The sequence below is a fragment of the Aquila chrysaetos genome, chromosome Z (assembly GCF_900496995.4).
Source record: "Aquila chrysaetos chrysaetos chromosome Z, bAquChr1.4, whole genome shotgun sequence".
Classification (NCBI taxonomy): domain Eukaryota; kingdom Metazoa; phylum Chordata; class Aves; order Accipitriformes; family Accipitridae; genus Aquila; species Aquila chrysaetos.
The window spans coordinates 81217469-81230580 of NC_044030.1; the positions used below are offsets into that span (position 1 = coordinate 81217469).

The window sequence follows — 13112 nt, forward strand, 5'->3', positions numbered from 1 at the left end:
CGTGCATGTACATATCTATGTTCATATAGCAACCCCTTGCATGTGCACTGCAGAGAGCGAATATATTAAAGCCACTTTTCTGCCAGGCAAAATACTCTAAGAAGCAAAAAGCTTCTATTGCTTCTTCAGCCGCAGACCAGGGCTTGTTTCCAACCCAGCCAAGAGCAACTGCACTATGCAGAAATACATTAAAACTATTTTTGCACCAGATGGGTTACATTTGTAATGCTGTAGACCTTAAACTGTAGACCTTATACTATGCCATGTTGTGTCCATTTTGGACCCTGTCTTTAGCAGTTCCTCCAGTCCTCAAGCATTATAGAAATTTGATGGGACTTGAGCACATCCGTAGGTCCAGTAGTTTCTCTCTATTAAAGAATTTAAAAAAAAAACAAAACCAAAAACCCACAAAAAATGCAGTCCCATAATACAAATCAGGGGATGGGAAGGCTGATTCATTAAGTTTCTGCTCATGTCTCTGTTTCAGGCTATTTCCATGTTTTCAAAAGAAGTTACCACTTCTTCATTACAGTTCTTTAAAATATTTCTGTAAAAAATGCTGGTTTAGAAAACAAGAACAGCAAAAACTTACTTTAGAGGAGAGATTGATACATTTTTAAAACCAGACTTCGTCACAGCACCAGATTAGAGTGTAGAAAAAACCCAGGTTAATCAGCAGAACCAGGGAACAAGTTTCTGGGGGAAGGCAGGAGCAGGAATCTTCTCAGCTGGATTTGCTGCTGTAACATGGACCACACTGAAGGTAAGACTCAGACCAGGTTCTCACCCCAAGCTCAAACCTAAATACGTTTCCTCCCTCTCTTATATTCCTCTGTGACTGAAAATATTTTTATGTGTGTTGATTTTAGAGTTGCAGATCACTTTATTTTTAGGATTAGAAGATGCTATCTAAACAGAGTGAGAATGGCTATTTGGTATCAAGGACCAGAAAACCAGAACAAACAAATGGCCCGTTCTACCCAGTATCTGGTCTCTGGAGTCTGCAGTGGGAGGCATAAAATCCCCATATTGTAACTAATTATGCAGTAATATATCATGGGAGATTGTCCCCAGCTGCCCATATTACTAACTCATCTGAAACCTGGATGTACAGGAAATCTCAAGAGAAAACTTCATTCTCTCAAGATTTCCAGTTTTGAGAAGTTTTACTAAAGTTTAGAGAAACAGAAAAAAATTTGCCTGCTTTTATTTTTACTCTTAAGACAGTCCAAAAACATTGAGGTTCTCCCCTTGCAAGCTCACACAGTTGTGATTCTCACAAGATTTCATTGATGGGGTTTGGTTTTAAGACAGGTTTGATTTTTCCTGCAGCATGTATAAAAGTTATCAGCCACCCTTTTAGTTTTGTTCTCTGTGTGCCATTCACTGCACTGAAACTTATTGAAAATTTTGTCAACAATCAGCTTTATAAAAGCTTTGCACATTGTCTGCATAAAAGCCCTATTTTGATGAGAAAATGACTATTAATGAGAACATGTTCTTTTCTGGCATCAGACTCGAAGAGACACAGGTCATAAATCTCTTTGATCTTCTTGCAAAAAGCTAGAATCAAGGAAAGAAGCAAGTTCATTTTTTTTCCCCCTTCTTTTTTTTTTAAAGCTCCTGATTGAAACAATTCCATTTAGTAATCAGTAATTTATCATGCTTGCTTCCTCCCCTCCTCCCCCCCTTTCCTTTTCCCTGTGCTTTTGTTTGTTTTTGCTTCTTTATTTCAACATACCAGAAAATCTTTCTGGATTGTCCTATCTATTTATTTCCCTTGGTTTCACAGGGGCAGAAGAGGAGAATTTTTCAAGGGGGATGGTGGGGAAAGCATTGGGGTGGGTTTGGTTTGGGGTTTGGGTTTTTTTTTTTAAGAAAGTATGTGTTAAGAGTGGCGAAAAAACACGAAAAAGAAACTATAAAAATGAAATGTGAAGAAGAAGAATCCTAATATTCTAGTTTAGTCAATGAACTGCTGCCTTTCATAGATGTGTCAATACTGCCATCTCTTGCCTCTTCAACAACCTGGACAGGAAAGTGTAGTTTAACGAAATTGGAGAATGAACATGCACTCACAGACACACACTCATAAAAGAGCTAAGTTTTCCAAGAGAGGCGAGTGAATTTTCCCTGGTACATTTTGCTGTGTTTTAAGAGGAATTTTTTTCTTAATTTTCTTCTTTCTGTTGCTGTGTAGCTTCACATGCACCTTAAATAGTACAGCTGCAGCAACTAAGACCTCAGCTAGTGATTTAAGATTGCAATGTGAGTTAATTCTAGCCATTCTGAAGAAGAGAAAAAAATCTATATTATAATCAAAGAATGATCAAATTCAGCTCGCATGTCTCCCCTGCTGTGCTGACAACATGCAGGTATGTAAATATACATGAAATATACAGTTGTATATATTTTTAATAAATGTCAACTACAATATGAGCATTTTAACAGTAAGTCTTAAGATCGGTAAATCTACTGAAATAATTTCCATAAATTGCAGACATGCATGTTTATCCATGGTTATGACAGTGATTTGGTTTGATAGGTCATGAAACATCATGTTGCATAAATGCAGTGGCCAATATTTTGGACCTTATGACTATGATCTATAGCAGAATTATTGTTTCATGGAGATAAACTCACAAGAACTGCATAGTCATTTGTCAGTGAGCAATGTTGTTTACTAGGCCGGCGCAAACTACATACCAAGCTTAAATGTCCAGCTCTTCAATTTTAATACCTTCACAAAAAGGTGCTATTTTCTCTTTTTAATTGTTATGCAGTGGTAATAGTTATACCAGAAATATGTACACTTCTGAAGTGAAAATCAATGAAAGTTTCATACTTAAAGTAAAAATTGATTTCTTAAGTTAGATGGGACAATTTCTGGGGTTTAAAAGCATATCACCATTCAGGTGATAAAAAGAAAGATTGACACTAAATTTTTTTGTATTCTTGCAACCTACTGTTTGGTCCAACACCTGGGTTTTGGTTGGGTCATTACAAGTCTTCCTATGCTTACCTAAACAGGAGCAGTTGTGCTCCTATACTTTGATGACAGGTTATTGTTCAGTTTGTTCTGAAGCTTAAAATATATCCCAGTCAGGGGTGTAACTATGGAAAGGCATAGGATGATATTGTAGAGCTATGGGTCAAGGTTACAGTCCTCCAGGTTTCTCATAGATCCGCAAGGTTGCTTAGCACATACTGTCCACGAGCGATGCATTGGTCTAGCCTGTAGTGCTACCCAGGCCAAACACAGGATCAGTATTTTATTATTGCCCTTCCTCATCATCGCTTGTTAATTTTTATAATTCTGTCTGAGCACACTTATGGGGTGTACATATGTGCACATGTGTATGAAGTGAGATGGTAATTAAGGGGCAAAAGCACTAAACCTGGCAGTTGTCTTCATTGCAGAGCAAATGCTTTATCAACAAACCACAGGTGTGCAGCACTAAAGCAGATAAAAACATATAGGACCTGAGATGACAGTTCTGTGTTGAAAATACATTAATCACCCAAGGTAAATTTGTGCATCTGTTATACACTGTAGGTGTTTCACTTGCTTTGTTCCAGAGATATTAAAATAGATGAAAATCTTTTCCCTTTTCAATGTGGTTGGTCCAAGAAGTAGGCACGGCATTTTCCTATTTGGTGTGACTTCTCGATCTGTCACATCTGCTCCGTTTGTTCCTGTGTGGTCACACCACTCCTCTGCACAATGCACAGGTGTGGAGCATACAACAGGGCTCTGTTGTGTTCCCAAGGGCCAAAGTCCATAGTGTCCAAAACAAGAAAAGTCTCAGTTTGGTCAATAAGGTGTTCGGTTCAATTAGCATGATGGAAACTTTCCCATAATTATGTCTTTTAGTCAATGGACTGCTGTTTCATTTACAGTCTATCAGTAATTTTGAGCCCTCAGAGATTAATTACAACCAGATAAGTTTCAGACAGATCTCCAAAGTCAAATAATTCCCACTGAAAATAATAGTCTTCTGATCCTTGTTGATCAATTTGGGTGAGTGCTAGAGGACAACTATTACCAGCCATAGAAAACTGAACTCATATATAAGAATAATGATATCAGCTCCTGATTTCATCTATTGTGGGAGGAACAACCTTGATTCTGCTGTCTGTGCTCAGCACATTTTGGTGGAAAAAGAACACAGGTCACCGTTAAGCCAGGTGTGACATTTGTGCTTCCTGATCAATGGGGAGGTGGTGAATTACCCACTGGACTCACGAACCAAGCTAAGCCTTGTCCATCGACTTAAAACTCTTTATAGCTAAAAGTATTTTTTCAAGGGTTTAGGTGCAAGATAAATAGTTGATGAAAGAATTTTCTGTACAGCTTATCATCAGCAATAGGGAATGCTTTATTTCCTCACTCCAGCACTTTGACCTCATCTATTTTTTTTGGCTCCACCGGCTTAACTATTTCACCTCCAGCAAGACATACTTATAAAGAAGTCAAAAGCTCATGCTTACATACCATCTTGCCCGTCAGCAAAATGCAGCAGCTCCTTAAACACAACCAAGGCACCTCACACCGCATGGTACATCCTGCTTCAGTATTTGGAGTCATACTGTGCTTTCTTCAGTACAGTATTTTTAATTGAGAAAACCCTTTTCCTTATCTGACCCAGTTTTGTTCATTTTCCTTTTTTTCCCTCCCCTTCCCCACCCTTCAGCATGCTTTATTGATTTTTTGCCATGAACAATCTTATGGCAATGATCCTGACTAATATCCTCAACTTACCCCGGATACTTACAAGAATTTTATCATAAATACATACAAGTACTCTTGAAAAAGTTTGTGAAGGAAGATTCAGGTAAGATACACAGAATTCAGATAGTCTGGGGCCAGAAGTTTGGGGAAACTACTTATTTGGTACAAAGCAGATCATCAGAGTCAGTGAAGAATATCTTATTTTCATTAAGCAAATGTTGTCTCAACCTCATAGCGGCTTCTTCCTGATGTGGAATATCAGACAACCAAAATAGTTGAAAGGAGAGATTAAAGCAGGTGGAACAACCTTTTAAATCTCTGCACTGACTTGTGGACCTGGATGATTTGCTGAGAGGTACATCTGCATCTTCTTAGAGGATATAAAAGGTACTCACCTGCAGAAGTGTTAGGAACAGGGAGTATCTCCTTGAGATGACTTTTTAACAGCTCTTAGTGTGGTGAATATCCCAACTACCAACACAGAATGGCATATACTAGATAGAAGCTATCCTTTGTATTTCATATGTGTATGTGTGTGTCTGTGTCTCTGCGTGTGTAAACATAAACAGTTAGATGTTATGCACATACAACCTCAGGATCATAAGGAGATAAATCTCAGGTGGCCACTAAAACAATTAGAAAAAATATTCCTTTATAACAAGTAACAAATTTAACTTTCTTCTCCACAACACTGTCTGATGTGCATTATCAGTATTTGGTTTGCTTTTAGAGAAGTGTAGATTCAATTCAAGTCAGCGATTCACTAAAATTTCCTAATGTTCCTAAGGTTGTTTCTCTATAAAACTTGAAAAAGGATCCTTAATCTTACGAAACTCCTCCATTTTATCTTCTACCCATAAATTACATTCCCATCTGAAGCAGCATTGGTAAGATATGATATGAATTCTTTTACAGGTAATTCATTCCTTTCTTTTCAGTGCCTTTGTATGATTTTTTTTTAGGAGTCATTAGACTTCTGGCTACCCACTTGAGAAGTTTCATAAGAATCCCTTTAAAATCAGAAGTTTCAGAGTGTATAATGACCAAATTACTTTTTTTTTCTTCCCTCCTTTTCACTTTTCTTTCATGAGGGTTGCTGTTTCATCCCTGAATCTTTCAACTTCCCTTTACTCTCCGAACATATGCCTAGAGTCACATTGGACATCCCAATGGCTCCAGCACTTGCCACGATCACTCAAGCCAAGTGTGCCCTTACAGGCTAGTGCTGAGTATCCCAACCAGCAACAAATGTACAAATGCACAGCAAATTTACTGCTTTGGAGGATTTGTAAATCAGATTTTGAAAGTTGGAAGATAATTTTTTTTTTCCTAGTAAATTTGTTTCATTTCCAGTTATGTTTTGAAAGACTACTAGGTAAGGGAAGACAAGAGTTTTAGTAATATGGGTTACTTTTAATAACATAGACTAAAAGAAAACTTTTATGGGAAGGAGATTATTTTTTGTGTCTACTTAACACTGAGATTCTTCACTCTTATTTCTAAATGTAGTGGCTAGGAACAGGAATTTGGGCTCAGCTGATAATGGTTTTGAATAAAGTGTGGTATTCCCTTCCCTAATTTCTCAAGATTGCAAGCAAAGCTCTTCACTATTAGGGAGGAGCTGGAGGGGTTTGTGTTACTAGCAGAGGAGAGAGTTAAGTGTCCTCAGAAGGTCAGCTGGGCCAGATCCATAGGGGCACTCAAGCTGCTGGGGCTTGTCACCCTGGTGATTTCAGGATTAAGATCCTTAGGCAAGATTTTATATCTATACTAGCCAGGTTCATCAATGTCCTTATTTCCACTTTTTTTGCCCTTTTTGGTTTTGTTGATTTCTGTTTTTCCTTGAGACCACAGGTCTGCTCCTCTGTGACACACACGGGGTATACAGGGCATTCTTGAGATCTCTTTTACCACACAGAAGTAAGTCATTACTGGCTGATACCATCTAAAATATGTTTCTCTCACAGGAGTTCCATGGTGTAGTTTTCTCTGGTTCCTGTAGCTCATCCCCTGGCATTTTATTTTAGCACTCAATGTTTGTCACTCAACTTTACTTTCCTTTCTGTTTCACCACTTCTCAGGAAAATCCTCCAGCTTTGTTTTCTTTTTTGTTTGGTCATTTCAACTATACTAACTCTGCTTTTCATGTGGCAACTGGAAAACATTTATTTCTTTCAAATGGTAGCACTGGATACACTATAAAGCTAAGCAGTCTCAGGAAGCTTTTCATATTTCCACACAGCTATACACAGAATTTTATAAATATAAATATATACATAGCTGTGTATATATTTTTATATATGTATATACTCTGTCTCTTTAACAAGAGAGGTTTTGTAATGATTTAATGATGGGTGTTGATGGTTAGAGGCTGCTTCTCTCTCCCTTAACAGTATGAATAAAGCAATAGGGCATCTGTGAAATACGGTTCTGTAAATCTCAAAACAACACGGGTAGTTTGTGTGTTTCCTTTTGCCCAGAATCTCCCATTTGTGTTAAGCAAATGTTTTATTTATTTGCCTGTGTATTGTTTCTGATTCTTTGGGATATTGGTAGGATTTCTTTGTGTGTCTCTTACTGTTTTGTTTGAGACAAGGCATGGCTGAATGAATTCAGGTAAAATAAGAGCCTATTCCACTCTAACATGTACCCAAGACATGACCTTGACCCACACTGGTCATTCATGGAGGTACACAAAAATTGCACTCTTTATTACCCTCGTTTTTGAATTCCTGTTGATTTAGGAAGCAGGAGGTAGTAGTGGGATTCTCAAGAGACAGCTCTGCTCCAGAGAAATTTTCAGACTCAGGAGATTCTATTAGCTCAGGTAAACTCTGAATAAATATCCTTGGGGTATTTATCAACATTTATTTGAACCAGAAGTATATGAAAGTTCACTCATCACTTGACTAATCATTGTGGCATATGAAATCAGCATCCTTTTCAAAGACTGGAGAAAGACATGACTTGAAGCCCTTGCTGTATTTAATTTTACTATTGAATAAAATATACAAGGTAATATGGTACGAAAGAAAGGACGTGTGTTTATGTGAGAGGAAAATACATACAGAGAGATTTCCAGGAGACTATCCAAGTTGATTTTATATGTATAAGTAAATAGAGGCACCAATCATTGCATTTTTTCCTATCACCACCATAATAAAATGAAAATCTTATTCAGCCACAAGAATGGCTGGTTTGATAGCATGACAACCAACATGCTATAATGAAGTAATCTTGGACTAATAAATAACAACTCTTCCACTCTAACCTCAGCTTTTAAAGTCAGCAGCTCCCCACTGATATTAGTAAAATTACTTAACAGCCTTGCATTTATGCTTTGGGACAGTTTAGGGCAAAAATATATTGGAAATTATTTACCTCCATTTTGATTTCTGCACAGCATTTCTGTAGCCACTGCAATGGGAAAGGCTTTGACAATAAATTCCTGCATCTTCTATGCAAACAGGGGAGCTGCGACCAAAAAATGAATCCACTATCTAGGCTTACAGCCATGTAAAAGATCAAGTGGCAGGGAGTGAAGATGTCCTGGGTGTGAGAACCTGAACAGAGTGGTAGGTGCTTCACATGAAAAACCAGAAGGGTCTTTCCTTCTCCCACTAGGTCACCACCAAACTTGTGTGGGTGTGAGGAGGAAGGGGTCCCTAAGGGTCTCGTCCACTCTGTGGTACATTATAACTACTTGAAGGGCCCCCATGGACTCCCAAAGAAGTGGGCAGGGCAACATGGAGATATCTGCTCCTTCCTAAACACTCAGTGCAATTCTTTTGTACTGCTAATGAGAGAATCTCATGTTTTGTACAGACTTGTTTTGCAAAGTGCTTCTTTGATGCAATTTCTACGTGTTCCTGAAAAGACTAATCATAAATTTAAATGCCTGTGAGGCTGGAGTTCTGGAAAGGAGTGTAATTAATGTTCTGGATAAAGCAAAAGCTCAGGCCTGATGCATTTAACAGGGGGTGTTTATTCTATAAAGGGGGGAGAATATTAAATTCTGCATGTCCCCTAAGTACCTTGAACCCATGTGCTATTTTTTCTTCCAGGTTAAAATCCTAAAAACACCTGAATTCAGCATATGGAACCCTAAAAGGACAGCTGGGTGAGTTTCTAGAAAAGTTATTTTAATCAGAGATGTAACAGATCCTTGCTCTAACTATTCCTCCGCGGTGGACTTGGTGAAGCCTTGGCAATTCATTGGTAAACCAGAAGCAATAGTACTTGCCACCATCATAAGAAAGTACAGTAACGAAGAAGTTAATGTCCATTGCCAAATTTCACCAGTGTGTAGCTATTACCAGTAGAGTGGCTAAGCTGGGGACTTTACACACCATTTTGACCGTAATGAAGCTCTGATGTGACTGCAGCAATAGGGAAGTCAATTCTTCACTTCTGTTTCTGCCTGAAGAAGTTTGTGTAGAAAGAGGGTCACTCTGAGTTCATATTATCCTTTTTATTGTGCCAACAGCTATCTCCCAAATCTACAGGGCCAAGGCCTGTGCATGGGGGTGTTACTGCAGTCATTCCAAAGGGGTGATGCTGACAGAGTAATGTGTTTTGTTGATCTGAGCACAGACTACCTTTGGATGGAGGATTTTTTTTCTCTGCAGCTTCTCTGGCCAAAGGGGTTAACAAGCCACAGATGATGAAATCTTTTGAAGATGAAGTGCAAAATATTGTATTTAAATATCATGAATAACAAACACAAGAGCAAATATCCTTCCTCTCTCTTTCCACTTTCTGTGTGCTCAACTTGCAAGTCATTTGATCTGGTACCACAGCCCATTAAAACAAAGAAAAGGAATCTACGCTTAAAAAACAAAACCAAAAAAAAATCCCCAAATAATTGCTTTCTATTCTGTGTCATGTTTTAATTAAAGATAGCAGCACCACAATCTACGATATATCTGGAAATTATTAGAAACCTTTTCCAGAGGCAAAAAGGATCAATATCTCTTTGTCTCAGTGGCATAAAACATCTCTGTGTTACTTCTTTCCTGCTGGCAAGAGAGAAAGTGGAAAGAGTCTAAGATGGGAATAATAGCAGCACCGAAGGGGACAGCCATGTGCCAGGTCAAATGAGCATGCTTTTTCTTTTGTTTTTATTTAAAAAAAAATAAGCAGAGTGGTTTGCATTATCTGTTTCCATCCCTGCAATAAGTTTTGCTCCCTTTGCGTCAGGGGCAGGAGACAGCACGTGGAGCTACTAAGTCAAGCCGCTGAAGAATGGAAATGACCAAGGGTTAGGTGAGGAGCCTGGGAGTCAAGTCCTGGCTTCCCTTCCTGACTTCACCACAGAGCTGCTGTGTGACGCTGCTCAGCTTATTTGGAGCTGAGAAGATGGAGGTCTTGCACCTTGCACAATGGTGATTACGTCCTCCAGACAGTAATTCCTTGTTGACTGTACTTGCCTGCACAGACTGACTTTGGCTTTCACCTTGTTGCTTTCCGAAGGACGGTCTGAAAGTGGTGGCACCGAAAGCTGGCTGTGCCTCAGGTGACAGAGTTTACAGGCATGGTCTGTCTGCCTCTCACAACCCAAATGCACCACAGGTGGGGTTCAGCCGAGTCATCTAGTGTTCTCCAATTGTCAGTGGAGAAGAATAGGCACTTACCGCCTAAGATTGCAAATAAACCATGACCTAAAAGTGCCTGACTTTTTTCTCCTTATATTAAAAGAAGCCAGAGATGATGAGCTCAGATGTCCACATTATAGAAATTTGGAGTTAGATAGCATTAAACTGGGCCTCAGTTTCCCCATGTATAAACTGGGATAATGGGACAACAATGAATAATATCACACCTAATCAGTTTGCTGTCACCCTCTTCTTTATGTGAGTGGATTGTAGCCTGCTTGGGCAGGAGTACCCATGTCAACACACAGTAAAAGGGAAATGTTAGCCCCATGTTGTCTGCTGCCCCTTTCCCTTTTCTTTACTGAAGTCACTGCATTTCTTGTCTCTGTCTAGGCTGCAAGGCAAGGAGCAGATGGGGCTGAACTAGCTGCACTCTTTGGCATTGCTCCCAACAACATGGGTGTATTTCTGAACTGAACTGCAATTGAAAACAAATGTTGTTTCAAAAGTCATTAACTTCTAGAAAGCCCCCACCAAATCCATGAGCGAGTGGCTTAAGGAACACCAGATCATTCATTTATTCACAGATTTTAAGAGTAGAGGGGGCATTTTGACTGTCAAGTCTGGTGTCCTAAATAACACGGTTTGCCTTCCTTCACATTTGTCCAGCTGTCCTTCAAGTGGAACATTTATTTCAGAAGAACTCAAACCAGACCCCCCAAATTCTTAGCTTCAAGACTGCTGAGATGACACTGTCGAAGAGTTTCCCTTATTAATTAACATTCCAATGAAAATTAGAATGCCAAAAGGTTTTGAAGAGATTTATCAACAAAGAAATTCACTGAAGCAGCTGACCTTGCTGTCATGGAGTTAGTTACCCTTCCCTCTGAATCACCCCTGGGCCTCAAGGTTTCAGGAAATTTCTCCCCCAGCCTCAGCTTCCTGGAGAATTTTCTATCCCCTCTCATTTGTGGGGTGTGATAGGATAATAGCAGCAATCCAGTCCTTATTGTCTGTATCTGCGGATGAACAGTGCTGTATAAGTGTAAAGTGTTATTATTATTGTAAGGAAATAATAATACTAATAAAACAAAATGAATCGAAGTCTTGTCTTCAGATGGTTATTTTAGCAATCCAGAAATCTAAAGCCCATGAAATAGACAATTAAGAGGGGTTAGATACTTAATATCAGTCGTTGTGTTTTGGTAGAATTTTGCAATAACGCAGCTGCTATAATAATACGGATTTTTATTTCTCCTTACAGAAAGGAAGCAGTTGTGTTTTCGGAGAAGCCTTGAAGTCCTGCTGCAGAATGCAGAACTTGGTGTGTGTGGGCGCGCGTGTGTGCCTGTGTGCGCTAACGGCCGCTCTTCTATTGCAACAGCTCCATCTTTGGGAGACAGAAGGGGAAACATTTCTTTCCTTTAGCTGGCTTTGCAAACAAAAGAAACCTTGGAAATCTTATTTCACCCTGGATTATCTTTCTTCCTTCCCTTCTTCCCCCCATGCCTCCCCGCCCCGCTCTTCATCAGTTGCGGAATTAAAAAAACAAAAACAATACCCTCTTTCTCTCATTTCTGACATAACTAAGGGACAGAGACTCATTTAATTAGTCTCTCTCATGTGGCTTACAGCCCTGTTCAAGGCAAACATTTAGCCCTGGGTTTCAGCACTCTTGCTTAGCCACTGTATTTTCCCTTTTAATTTTTTTTGTCAGGAAAATGTGGTATCATGTTAATGGCTATTGGGGATCCTACGGCTAAATCATAATCATAATTGTCTACACTAATCACAATTGTCTTGCTGTTGCAGTGTGCATCCCTCCCCCCTGTCAGTTTGCAGTCTCGTCCTGCTCCCTTGTACTGTGTGCTTACGTTGTATAGGAGCTCTCCCAGACAGGGCTGACATTTCAGTCTTTTTTGTCTGTTGAGGAGCTGGGCCCAGGACACAGGGACTTCAAGACCCTGTAGGAGGGGTCACTGTCTGTCTTCTGAAGATCCTCATCCCAGAACCCTCTGATGAGGAGAGTAACTTCTATGTATTTAATAGGGCTCACTTTTCCCTTTTAAAGTGAGGCTAGCTGAGGAAGACGAGCTAGAGATCCAGAACGAAGAGCTTCTCTCATCCACAGGCTGCTTTTAATCACTGAGCTACATCTGCCACTGTTGTTTTCTCACCTCCTGAATCTTCCATGCCTTTCCTTGCAGTGGCCCATCTCCAGCAGAAGACATTACATCTCCCCCTCACCCCTCTTAAACCTGAGTGGTATGACATGATCCAGGACAACAGGAACTGGAGGGTGGAAAACCTTTGCTTGACATAGACCAGAACCTGTTTCCCACATCCTAGATGAATTGTCTCATCACTAGCCCAGTTTTCAAGGGACAGTCAGTCATAAACATCCATCTCTGTCCTGGCAGCAGTGATTATGAAAGGGAGAGTCATGATACCACAACTTTTGTGATGGACCTGATCTGGTCAGCATGTGGTGGCCAACCAGATGAAGTTCTTCAAGTGACATAAAGCAGTGCCTCAGATCCTGATTAGGCATTGGTAGGCATTAAATACCAAGAGCATTTAGACCTAGAGGCCTGTAAGAAAGACAGAAGAGTACTGCAGAAACTACAGTTGCAAGTGAAAAAGGGATAGGGTTTGGTAGGTTCAGTAATCACTGGAGTTTAATTAGAAGTGTGTGGGGTAAAATTGCAAGTAAATCATGAATTGTCAAGCCCAGGGTCGCTTTTTCTGAAGACAGAGAGGAGAAAAGATGAAGAATATTGAAAGAA

At 39.6% G+C, this 13112-nt stretch overlaps 1 long non-coding RNA gene across 3 annotated transcripts; it reads left to right on the top strand.

Moving 5' to 3' along the window:
• Positions 1-555: 555 nt before the first annotated feature.
• Positions 556-11430, top strand: LOC115336877. 3 transcript variants are annotated; one of them, XR_003921954.1, is made up of 3 exons: positions 556-763; positions 8797-8852; positions 9932-11430. It is a non-coding gene; the product is annotated as an uncharacterized LOC115336877 (long non-coding RNA). The 3 variants fall into 3 exon arrangements; XR_003921956.1 differs by lacking the exon at positions 556-763 and adding an exon at positions 2202-2375; XR_003921955.1 differs by lacking the exon at positions 556-763 and adding an exon at positions 6531-6652.
• Positions 11431-13112: the final 1682 nt, after the last annotated feature.